Source organism: Chiloscyllium punctatum, chromosome 10, assembly GCF_047496795.1.
Source record: "Chiloscyllium punctatum isolate Juve2018m chromosome 10, sChiPun1.3, whole genome shotgun sequence".
Classification (NCBI taxonomy): domain Eukaryota; kingdom Metazoa; phylum Chordata; class Chondrichthyes; order Orectolobiformes; family Hemiscylliidae; genus Chiloscyllium; species Chiloscyllium punctatum.
The window spans coordinates 117,183,176-117,196,089 of record NC_092748.1 but is presented as its reverse complement, the minus strand read 5'-3'; the positions used below and the strand labels follow the sequence as shown (position 1 = coordinate 117,196,089).

At 45.6% G+C, this 12,914-nt stretch overlaps 1 protein-coding gene across 7 annotated transcripts in view; it reads right to left on the bottom strand.

Annotated features, from left to right (window-relative positions):
• bcs1l (BC1 (ubiquinol-cytochrome c reductase) synthesis-like) overlaps window positions 1–9,038 on the bottom strand; it is a 29,884-nt gene extending 20,846 nt beyond the window's left edge. For 2 of the 7 annotated variants that reach the window (XM_072580021.1, XM_072580025.1), the window contains exons 1-2: window positions 8,930–9,038; window positions 949–1,017 (exon numbers count right to left, since the gene is read on the bottom strand). The gene's annotated coding sequence lies outside the window, so the exon portion shown is untranslated. Of the gene's footprint in view, window positions 1–948; window positions 1,018–7,584; window positions 7,727–8,929 lie in introns of those variants that run through there. The other 5 variants (XM_072580022.1, XM_072580026.1, XM_072580023.1 and 2 more) reach the window with 5 other exon arrangements.
• Window positions 9,039–12,914: the final 3,876 nt, after the last annotated feature.

Below are 12,914 nucleotides of genomic sequence, written 5' to 3'. Positions count from 1 at the left end.
GTCTGAGGATCAGAAGAGAGAGGGACAGATAGACTGAGGGTTAGGAGAGAGAGAGGGAGACAGATAGGCTGAGGGTTAGGAGAGAGAGAGGGACAGATAGACTGAGAGTTGGGAGAGAGAGGGACACAGTCTGAGGGTCAGGAGAGAGGGACAGATAGACTGAGGGTTAGGAGAGAGAGGGACAGATAGACTGAGGGTCAGGAGAGAGAGAGGGACATATAGACTGAGGGTCAGGAGAGAGAGGGACAGATAGACTGAGGGTCTAGTGATACAAGTGACAGGAATACTGAGGGTGAGGAGTTGAACAAGAAAGATGAACTCAAGGTGTAGATATATTGGGACAAGAACATTGAAAGTCCCTGACCAAGTCCTCACATAGAAATCTCCTGTAAAGATCTGAATCTGTGAAACTTGACTCCAAAATTCCTGGACTTCCCAACATCATGGTGCTTATACAGTCATTGATGTACAGCACAAAAGCAGATCTTATCCATGCCAACCAGATATCCTGAACTATTTGCCGACATTTGGCCCATATCCCTCCAAACCCTTCTTATTCATATACCCATCCAAATGCCTTTTAAATGTTGTAATTGTACCAGCCTCCATCACTTCCTCTGGCAGCTCATTCCATACACGCACCACACTCTCCATGAAAACGTTGCCCCTTAGGTCTGTTTTAAATCTTTCCCCTCTCACTTTAAATCTATGCCTTTTGGTTTTGGAATCTCCCACCCTGGGAAAAACATGACCTTGGCAATTCACCCTGTCCATGCCCCACATGATTTTATAAACCTCCATAAGATCACCCCTCAGCCTTCGATGCCTCTCCAGCCCCTCCCTATAGCCCTATAGGTCATTTCTGTTTCCAGCAGCAGGAAAAGCAGAAGCTTGAACCAGGAGCCTGCCAGAAAGGTGAGTCACTGATTTAAATGGTTCAAACCTTACCTCAAGTGTCAGAGCCCTCCATTTCTGTTTCCAGCAGCAGGATGAGTGGGAGCTTGGACCAGGGGCCTGCTGGGAAAGGTGAGTCACAAAATTAAATCTTTACATCTGACATCGGAGAGCAGAGGCTTCTGGGAAAGCTATATAAGTGAGTGTTTTCTAAATCTGAGACCGTACCCTGTAGGGTCTCCCACCCATCCACCTCCTCGAACCTTAAACACCAGGGACGCATCAGATAAGCCTCTCTTCTTTTTTACTTTCTGATAAAGGGGACTAGCAGGGATGGTAGTGCAGGGACAGGAATGTTCCTCCTGCATGATGTTGGAGGCGAGGGACACCATTAGACTCCCCTCTATCTGACCCTCTCACTATTGAGTCCCTGATGACTAACACTCTCCCCCTCCTTTCCTTTCTGTGGACTGTGGTTGTGTGAGATGGCTGGGCCCACAAGGTAAGTTTCACCTTGATCTCTCTCTAAACTTAACACTCAATCTACCCCTCGTCTCCTGGGACTCAGTGGGGATGGAATCGGAGGTAACTCGCACACCAACAAGTCAAAGAGTCATAGAGATGTATAGCACAGAAACAGACCCTTCTGTCCAACCCGTCCATGCCGACCAGATATCCCAACCCAATCTAGTCCCACCTGCCAGCACCCGGCCCATATCCCAACAAACCCTTCCTATTCATATACCCATCCAAATGCCTCTTAAATGTTGTTATTGTACCAGCCTCCACCACTTCCTCTGGCAGCTCATTCCATACACGTACCACCCTCTATGTGAAAACGTTGCCCCTTAGGTCTCTTTTATACCCTTCCCCTCTCACCCTAAAACCAATGCCCTCTAGTTCTGGACTCCCCCATCCCAGAGAAAAGACTTTAAAATGTGTTGCTGGAAAAGCACAGCAGGTCAGGCAGTATCATAGGAGCAGGAGAGTCGACGTTTCGGGCATAAGCCCTTCTTCAGGAATGAGGAGGGTGTGCCAAGCAGGCTAAGGTAAAAGATAGGGAGGAGGGACTTGGGGGAGGGGCGTTGGGAATGCGATAGGTGGAAGGAGGTTAAGGTGAGGGTGATAGGCCGGAGAGGGGGTGGGGGCGGAGAGGTCGGGAAGATGATTGAAGGTCAAGAAGGCGGTGCTGAGTCCGAGGGTTGGGACTGAGATAAGGTGGGGGAAAGGGGAAATGAGGAAGCTGGAGAAATCTGCATTCATCCCTTGTGGTTGGAGGGTTCCTAGGCGGAAGATGAGGCGCTCTTCCTCCAGGCGTCGTGTTGCCATGGTCTGGCGATGGAGGAGTCCAAGGACCTGCATGTCCTTGGTGGAGTGGGAGGGGGAGTTAAAGTGTTCAGCCACGGGGCGGTTGGGTTGGTTGGTGCGGGTGTCCCAGAGGTGTTCTCTGAAACATTCCGCAAGTAGGCGGCCTGTCTCCCCAATATAGAGGAGGCCCCATCGGGTGCAGCGGATGCAGTAAATGATGTGTGTGGAGGTGCAGGTGAATTTGTGGCGGATATGGAAGGATCCCTTGGGGCTTTGGAGGGAAGTGAGGGGGGAGGTGTGGGCGCAAGTTTTGCATTTCTTGCAGTTGCAGGGGAAGGTGCCGGGAGTGGAGGTTGGGTTGGTGGGGGGTGTGGACCTGACGAGGGAGTCACGGAGGGAGTGGTCTTTTCAGAACACTGATAGGGGAGGGGAGGGAAATATATCCCTGGTGGTGGGGTCTGTTTGGAGGTGGCGGAAATGACGATGGATGATACGATGTATCTGGAGGTTGGTGGGGTGGTAGGTGAGGACCAGTGGGGTTCTGTCCTGGTGGCGATTGGAGGGGCGGGGCTCAAGGGCGGAGGAGCGGGATGTGGGGGAGATGCGATGGAGAGCATCGTCAACCATGTCTGGGGGGGGGGGGGGAAATTGCGGTCTTTGAAGAAGGCGACTCCCTCGTCAGATCCACCCCCCCCACCAACCCAATTTCCACTCCTGGCACCTTCCCCTGCAACCGCAAGAAATGCAAAACTTACGCCCACACCTCCCCCCTCACTTCCCTCCAAGGCCCCAAGGGATCCTTCCATATCCGCCACAAATTCACCTGCACCTCCACACACATCATTTACTGCATCCGCTGCACCCGATGTGACCTCCTCTACATTGGGGAGACAGGCCGCCTACTTGCGGAACGTTTCAGAGAACACCTCTGGGACACCCGGACCAACCAACCCAACCGCCCCATGGTTCAACACTTCAACTCCCCCTCCCACTCCACCAAGGACATGCAGGTCCTCGGACTCCTCCATCGCCAGACCATAGCATCATGATGGCTGGAGGAAGAGCGCCTCATCTTCCACCTAGGAACCCTCCAACCACAAGGGATGAACTCAGATTTCTCCAGTTTCCTCATTTCCCCTCCCCCCACCTTATCTCAGTCCCAACCCTCGGACTCAGCACCGCCTTCTTGACCTTCAATCATCTTCCCGACCTCTCCGCCCACAACCCCTCTCCGGCCTATCACCCTCACCTTAACCTCCTTCCACCTATCGCATTCCCAATGCCCCTCCCCCCAAGTCCCTCCTCTCTACCTTTTATCTTAGCCTGCTTGGCACACCCTCCTCATTCCTGAAGAAGGGCTTATGCCCGAAATGTCGATTCTCCTGCTCCTTGGATGCTGCCCGACCTGCTGCGCTTTTCCAGCAACACATTTTTCAGCTCTGATCTCCAGCATCTGCAGTCCTCACTTTCTTCCAGGGAAAAGACTTTGCCTATTTACCCTATCCATGCCCCTCATGATGTTATAAACCTCTACAACGTTTATAACCTCTACACCCCTCAGCCTCTGACGCTCCAGGGAAAACAGCCCCAGCCTGTTCGGCCTCTCCCTATAGCTCAAATCTGCCAACCCTGATAATATCCTTTTAAATCTTTTCTGAACCCTTTCAGGTTTCACAACATCTTTCCCATAGGAAGGAGACCAGAATTGCACACAATATTCCAACAGTGGTCTAACCAATGCCCTATACAGCTGCAACATGACCTCCCAACTCCTGTACTCAATACTCTGATCAATAAAGGAAAGCATACCAAATGCCTTCTTCACTATCCTATCTACCTGCGACTCCACTTTCAAGGAGCTATGAACCTGCACTCCAAGGTCTCTTTGTTCAGCAACACTCCCTAGGATCTTACCATTATGTGTATAAGTCCTGCTAAGATTCGCTTTCCCAAAATGCAGCACCTCGCATTTATCTGAATTAAACTCCATCTGCCAATTCTCAGCCCATTGGCCCATCTGGTCAAGATCCTGTTGTAATCTCAGGTAACCCACTTCGCTGTCCACTACACCTCCAATTTTGGTGTCATCTGCAAACTTACTAACTGTACTTCTTATGTTCACATCCAAATCATTTATGTAAATAACGAAAAGTAGAGGACCCAGCACCGATCCTTGTGGCACTCCACTGGTCACAGGCCTCCAGTCTGAAAAACAATCCTCCACTACCACTCTCTGTCTTCTCCCTTTGAGCCAGTCCTGTATCCAAATTGTTAGTTCTCCCTGTATTCCATGAGATCTAACCTTGCTAATCAGTCTCTCATGGGGAATCTTGTCGAACGCCTTACTGAAGTCTATATAGATCATATCTACCGCTCTGCCCTCATCAATCTTCTTTGTTACTTCTTCAAAAATCTCAATCAAGTTTGTGAGACATGATTTCCCACACATAAAGCCATGCTGACTATCCCTAATCGGTCCTTGCCTTTCCAAATACATGTACATCTTGTCTCTCAGGATTCCCTCCAACAACTTGCCCACCATTGAGGTCAGGCTCACTGGTCTATAGTTCTCTGGCTTGTCTTTACTGCCCTTCTTCAACAGTGGCACCACGTTTGCCAACCTCCAGTCTTCCAGCACCTCACCTGTGACTATTGATGATACAAATATCTCAGCAAGAGGCCCAGCAATCACTTCCCTTGCTTCCCACAAGAACCTGGGTTTTAATTGGTGTGAGAGTCCCCAGACATATAGAGTAAGAAAAGGGATTCGAGTCCCCATGAGAAGTAAAGTGAGAAAGGGGTTAGAGTCCCTAAGTAAAAAGGGGCTAAAGTCCCCTGGAAAAAGGAGTTTTGAAGTCCTCCAGACATCAGGTTTGAGGGTCCAGGGCAAAAAAAGTTAGAAATCATCAACTTCAAAGAAAAAATCTAATCAAAATTTGGTACTTCTGAAAGTTATTGCCTTTGACCCCACACCTCTCCTTAGACATACTTTTAGGACAACATGGTGTCACCGGGAAAAGGGGGATAAAGTTGTGCCGGTCTGCTCAGATCCCGACAGTGAAGTGCATTGACTGCTGGGGAAGCTCTGTCTGGGTTTTTGTTGTGGGAGTCTCAGTTTCTGGCTGTGGACTTGACTTGGCAAGTCTTTCTTCTGGGGGAAGGGAAGTGGCTTGGACTGCGGTGCTGTGCAGTCTGCTGCAAGGGCTTTCTCTTTTAATAAGTGTAATTTCAGTGAGAGGATGTGAACAAAAGGAGAAAAACCACACAACACCAGGTTATAGTCCAACAGGTTTCATTGGAAGCACGAGCTTTCGGGGCACCGAATCAGACAACCACCTGATGAAGGAGCAGTGCTCCGAAAGCTAGTGCTTCCAATTAAACCTATTGGATATAACCTGGTGTTGCGTGATTTTTAAGTTTGTACACCCAGTCCAACACCAGCATCTCCAAATCATAACTAAAAGAGACAGCTGAAATTAAGGCTGTACTGATACTTGGGTCAAGGGGGGATGTTTCAATGTAAATTAGGCCATACTGAAAGTGTTTGATATTTAACTATTTTGGTTTGTTAAAATACTGGTTCCGAAAAGATCAAGGTAACTATTTTGCCTTGTTCGGATCAGGATCTCAATTCAGTGCCATTAGGGCAGATTTTGGTTTTACATTGAAATTGTATAATCTAATGTCCTTTTTAAAAATTATCAAGCATGTAACCTTAAAACAAATTGATTGAGGATCTCGAGCCCCTGATTTGTTTGAAATTCTACAATGCCTGTTTCAAAAAATAAATTGTGTCAGTGGTCATGCTTCAGCCAGATGAGAGTATTGAATTAAAATATCTTTGCTGTTTTTTAAATGCAGAGTTTTCACAAAATGAAAAGTCCATTTAATTTTGATACTTTGTTAAGATTTTAGAGAATATTAGAACTTGAAGCTGAGCTGTTTCAGTTTTGTTGATTATTGTTAAGACTTCATCGGCCCCCTTCGTATTGCAAATTCAAAGAATGTTGATCTCTACCAAAGTTGTCACTAATAACTCCAACAGCTTTAATTGGGAAGTTTCATTTGGAGAACGTATTTTAATATATTCTGTATTTGTTTCCTATGAATATTTGAGATTTAAATCTGAACTGAAACTGCCTCTTCAATGGCAAGAGCACAAGAAATTTTTTTTTGTTTTCTTGCTTTCCACTCTTTTGAAATACTCTTCTTGACAGCTTCCCTGATGAAGCCGTTTTGCCTGAAACGTTGATTTTCCTGCTGCCTGACCTGCTGTGCTTTTCCAGCACCACACTCTTTAATCTCTAGCATCTGCAGTCCTCACTTTCACATTAGCCGAGTATCAATTTGATAAAGGAAAATCATTTTTGAATAACCTGAAAGAGGTCCCTGAGGGTTTGATTTTAGGACCATTGATTGTTGTTTATAATTGACTGAATTGTTTAGGCAGTACAATTTAGAAGTTTATGGATTATATAAAGCTCAATAATATCACAAATAGCGACGAGAGTTATAGTCTTCCGGATGACTGAGAATGTTGAAATAGGCAGACACAATTTAGTGTAGTGAAATATGTGAAATGAAAAGCTTTGTCTGCTTCTAGCAATGTTTGAGTACTGTACTCCCTGGTTATCGACCTCTGCTCGTGATCATTTTACCACCATGAAGCCCGCCTATTCCCACTGCCCAGCTTCACACATTTTAGCTCATGTGTGGCTGTAATCATTAGCCATACCTTTCTAATCTCTAAACATTCTACCCTCCTAACCCACAGTCATCTAAAACTCTTGTCGTGCCTTAACTTGCAACAAGAAAAAAAGGGAGGACCGCAGATGCTGCAAAGTCAGAAGCGATAAAACACAGAGCTGGTAAAAACATGCCAGGTCAAGCAGCAGAGGAGCAACAAAGTTGACGTTTCGATGAAGGGTCCTGTCCAAAACATCAACTTTCCTGCTTTTCTGATGTAGCTTGACCTGCTGTGCTTTTTCCAGCTCCACATTTTAACTTGCAACAAGACTTACTACCCTACTGTTGGAGTTATCGAGCCTATATTGGCTCCCAGGATTTTGAAATTCTAATTTGTGGCTTCCAGTCTCTCTACTGCCTCACTCCTCCTTGTGGAGATGGCTCAAAGGGCTGAATGCTGTACTTTTACTTTCTGTCGTTGTACTCTCATGCAACCCAAGGTAGAATTTGACAAGTCATTTTTGAAAAATTAATTCATGCAATGTGAGTGTCACTGGCTGGGCCCAGCATTTATTCCCCATCCCTAGTTGCCCCTTGAGAAGGTGGGGGTGAGCTGCCTCTTGAACCACTGCAGTCCATGTGCTGTAGGTGGACCCACAATGCCCTTAGGGAGGGAATTCCAGGATTCTGACCCACCTACAGTGAAGGAACGGTGATATATTTCCAAGTCAGGATGGTGAGGGGCTTGGAGGGGGAACTTGCACGGGGTAGTGTTCCTACATATCTGCTGTCCTTGTCCTTCTAGATGGAAGCAGTCATGGGTTTAGAATATCCTGTTGAATGGTAGATGTTTCACCTTAAGGAAGAGACAAAAACTAGGGATCACTATTTGAGAATAAGGGGTTGCCCATTTAAAGAATGAGGAGAAAGTTTTTCCCTCTCAGAGGGTCAATGATCTGTGGAACTCTCTTTCCCAGAAGGTTATGGAGACTGGAACAAGGAATATATTTTCAGGCAGAAATAGATAGATTCTTGATTGACAATAGAGTCAAATGATATCCAGATAGGTGAGATGATACAGATCACACTATGATCAGATGAGCCACAATCTTATCGACTGGCAGAGCTGGCTCGAATCCATGTATGTTCTTAACTCTCTGAGACTCTCTAAATGTGGCTATTAGTATAACCCCAATTTGAATAATCTGATTGGTAGCTGAGCTTTGAGCTACCTGGGATCCTAAGATCTGGAATCCTCTCTGTAACCTTTTCCTCCACATATTCCTAACAGCTTTGTCTTTGAAAAGACTTTGGGGTCACCTGCCCCTAACATCAAGCAGAATGTCTAATGTTACTGTGACAAGCCTGAAGCTGCATTGCTATCTGAAAGGTGCTCTACAAATATAAGTTGTTGTTGATGGCGACACAGAGGAACTCACTGTTTACACACTCGCCCTAATGTACACAGTGCTCACCCTCACTGTTTACACACTCGCTCTAATATACACGGTGCTCACACTCACCCTAATGCACATGGTACTCACACTCACTGTTTACACACTTGCCCTAATGTACACAGTGCTCACACTCACCCTAATGTACACGGTGCTCACACTCACTGCTTACACACACACCCTAATGTACATGGTGTACACACTCACTGTTTATACACTCGCCCTAATGTACACAGTGCTCACCCTCACTGTTTACACACTCGTCCTAATGTACAGGTGCTCACACTCACCCTAATGTACACGGTGCTCACACTCACGCTAATATACACGGTGCTCACACTCACTGTTTACACACTTGCCCAAACGTACACGGTGCTCAACCTCACTCTTTACACACTCGCCCTAATGAACATAATGCTCACACTCACTGTTTACACACTCGTCCTAATGTACACGGTGCTCACACTCACTGTTTACACACGGGTTTTCACACTGTTTTGTGTCGGCTTTACACATTTTTATTTCCTAATCTACACCCTTTCTCACTATTTTTCACTGATTTACACACTCCCTATTCTCACACTTACTCCGATTTGAACTTTAACTCCTCCCGCGCTGCCGATTCCGCTCGCTTCCGGTCCGCCGGTTGTTTATTTCCGGCCGGTGCCAGGACCCCGCGGAAGGGGTTCCGGGCCCGGCGCAGGGAGGAGCCCTGAGGTGGGTGCACACGGGGAGGCGGGGCCTGAGAGCCCCATGGAGCCTTCAACAAACCAATCAGAACCTTCACAACCGGGCAGCCCGGGGCGGGAGGGAAATGGGTTAACGCTATTGGCTGGTTAGGGGCTGGTTATCATTATTGGCTGGTTAGGGGCTGGTTAACACTATGGAATAAAGGCAGTGAGCCTGGTTAGGGGCTAGTTATCACTATTGGTTGGTTATGGGCTGGTTAACACTATGGAATAAAGGCAGTGAGCCTGGTTAGGGGCTGGTTAATACTATTGTCTGGTTAACACTATTGTCTGGTGTGTTGTTGTTCAACACTTGCTCCACTTTATTGGCTAGTTGGGTATTTTTCAGTTAAAACTAGTTGTTCTCCCCTGTTTTCTTGTACTTTTCCATTGTATTTCAATTGCTCATTGTCCTCTCCAATTCACCCTTAACACTGCGAATTGAAGACATAATTTTAAAGGCATCTATACATCATCCAGTGTGTCCTTCTCCTAGTGAATACCGAGAAAAAGTATTTGTTAAGGAACCTACCCACTTCATCAACTCTGCAGATAAATGCCTCCCATTGACCTGGAGTGGACTTACCTTTTCCCTAGCTACTCTCTTGCTCCTTGTATATGCATAAAATATCTTGGGATTTTCCTTAATCCTGCTTGCCAAAGACACAGCCTCTTTTAGTCCCCCCTACCCCAATTCCTTGACTGAGTCTGCTTTCTTTGAGGACTCTGTCTGTCTTCAGTTTCCTAAGTCTTACAGACGCCTCTTTCTCCATAATTGTTTACAAGTCTGAGCTTTCCCATTTAAGACAGAGAAGAATGAAAACTATTTTCTTTCGAGGCTGAGTGTCTTTGGAATTCGCTTCCAGAGAAGGTGAAGGAAGCAGATTTATATTTATAAAGCAGAGACAGATTATTGTTAAGCAAATGGTATCAGGGTTTAACATGTCGATTTGAGGTTACAATCAGATCAGCCATGATCTTATTGAATGGAGGAATAGCTCAATGGAGCAACAGACTGGATAGTCTCCTCCTACTCCCTTTTCCTATGTTCATCTACCCTCCATGTGACTTCAGATCCACAGCAATATGATTGACATTCAACTGCCTTCTGAAATAGCCCAAACAATTTACTCAGCTTTAAAAACAATTAGTGACTGACAAAACACCTTGCCAGCAACTCTGATCCCAGTATTTTAAAATTGGCTGTACCGCGCTTGGGGATATTCCTAATGTGCCACATAAACGTGTTGAAATTCTGTGTGGGATGGGGCATGGTTGGCTTTTATTACAGATCCCTAATAACCCTCAAAGATTCAGAGGAGAGCAAGTATACATGCTAGAGTTTAGAAGAATTAGAGGAGATATCATTGGGATGCTAAAGTCGATTAACAAAGTAAACATAGAGCAGACATTTCCCCTTGAGGGACAAATTAGAATGAGGGGTAATTGTTTTAAATCTGCTATCTCTTGGCCTATAACAGAGCTATAAAGGAGGAATTTCTTTTCTCAGGAGTTGTGAATCTGTGTAATTCATTATCTCGAGTGAGGGGATGCTGGTATTTTGAGTAAATTGGAGATAGATTTTTAATTAACTAATTTTAATTAGTAATTAAGGTTACTAAAGGGTTATGGCGAGCAGGCAGGAAAATGGAATTGAGGCAGATAAAAGATCCATAACAGGCTGAATTGCAAAGTGTCAATGCTCGTTGTAAATTACAGGCAGTTCCAGGTTGTGAACAGGTTTCATTCTGGAATCTGTTTACAAGTTGATTTGTACATCAGAACACAATGCAGGGCAATATAAAGGAGTTGTTTATAATTACAGAATCTGTATGTCAGATCCTCAAAATTTACACCCCTGATTGAGGTTACAGTTTATGTCACAGGTGCTTAAGAAAGCATTTAGCATGCATGCCTTCATTGCTTAGACCATTGAGTATAGAAGTTGGGATGCCATGTGGAGGTGGTAAGGACATTGGTAAGACCTCATCTGGGGTACTGAGTCCAGTTCTGGTCACCCTGCTATAGCAAGGATATTATTAAATTGGAGAGGGTTCAGAAAAGAATTACCAGGATGTTGCTAGAACTGGAGGGTTTGAATTATAAAAATGGGCTGGGACTTTTTCACTGGAGCCTAGGAGATTTGAGTGGTGACCTTTACAGAGGTTTACAAAATCATGAGGGACATTGATAAGGTGAATAGCAAAGGTTTTTTTCCCCTAGCGTGGTCGAGTTCAAAATTAGGGGTCATATTTTTAAGGGGAGAAGAAGGAAGTTTTAAAAAGGACAGAAAGAGCAACTGTGTTTTTTTTTTAAAAGAGTGGTTTATGTGTAGAAAGAACTGCCAGTTGAAGTGGTGGACGTGGGTACAGTTACAGCCTTTAAAAAAAGTTGGATAAGTTCATGAATAGGAAAATATTTGAAGGGACATGGGCCAAACACAGGCAGGTGGCACCAGTTTAGTTTGGGGAACATTATCAACATGGATTCCTAGCCTCTGACCTGCTCTTGTATTTACGAGGCAAATCCAATTGTGTTTCTGGGGGATTCAGTGGTGCTAACACAATTGGACCAAAGGGTCCATTTCTGTGATCTAAGTCAGATATTCATAAATAAGAAACTCCTGTATTTTCTGTCAAACCACCAATTTCACCTTTCAATCCCCTTCTAATACACAAGTTTTTAAAACTATATCTAGCAAACATATTTTTAAAATTCACTCATGGGGATGTGGGCATCGGTGGTTAGGCCAGCATTTATTAGATAAAAACAAGGACTGCAGATGCTGGAAACCAGATTCTAGATTAGAGTGGTGCTGGAAAAGAACAGCAGTTCAGGCAGTGTCCGAGGAGCAGGAAAAAAAAAATCGACATTTCTGGCAAAAGCCAGAAATTTGGAATAAAGGCAGAGAGCCTGCAGGGTGGAGAGATAAATGAGAGGAGGGTGGGGGTGGGGAGAAAGTAGCATAGAGTACAATGGGTGAGTGGGGGTGGGGATGGAGGTGATAGGTCAGGGACATATCACCTTCATCCCACCCCCATTGTACTCTTTCCAACTTCCCCCACACTCCTCCCTGACCTATCACTTTCATCCCCACCCCCACTCACCTATTGTACTCTATGCTACTTTCTCCCTACCCCCATCTCATTTATCTCTCCACCCTGCAGGCACACTGCCTCTATTCCAGATGATGGGTTTTTGCCCGAAACGTCAGTTTTCCTGCTCCTCGGATGCAGCCTGAACTGCTGTGCTTTTCCAGCACCACTCTAATTTAGAATCAGTATTTATTGTCCATCCCTACTTGTCCTTGAGAAAGTGATGTGAGGGAATTCAAGGATTTGAACCCAGCGACAGTGAAGGAACAGCGATATATTTTCAGGTCAGGATGGTGATTGGCTTGGAGGGAAACTTGCAGGGGTTGTATACCCATGTATCTGCTGCCCCTTGTCCTTCTGGATGGAAATGGTCAGGTGCTGTCTGAGGATCTTTGGTTAATTCCTGCAGTGCATCTTGTGGATGGTACACACTGCTGCTACTGAGCGTTGGTGGGGGAACAGAGTGGATGATGTGCCAAATCAAGTGGCTGCTTTGTCCTGGCTGGTGTCGAGCTTCTTCAGGTTTGTTGAAACTGCACCCATCCATGAAGTGGGGAGTCCACCATCAGTCTACAGACTTGTGCCTTGTAGATGGTAGAGACTGTGGGGAGTCAGAAGGTGAGTTACTCTCAGTATTCCTAACCTCTGACCTGCTCTTATAATTACTGAGTTTCTGGTGGAATTCAGAGATGGTAACGCAATTGAATCTCAAAGGCTGGTGATTAGATGGCCTTTTATTGGAGATGGTC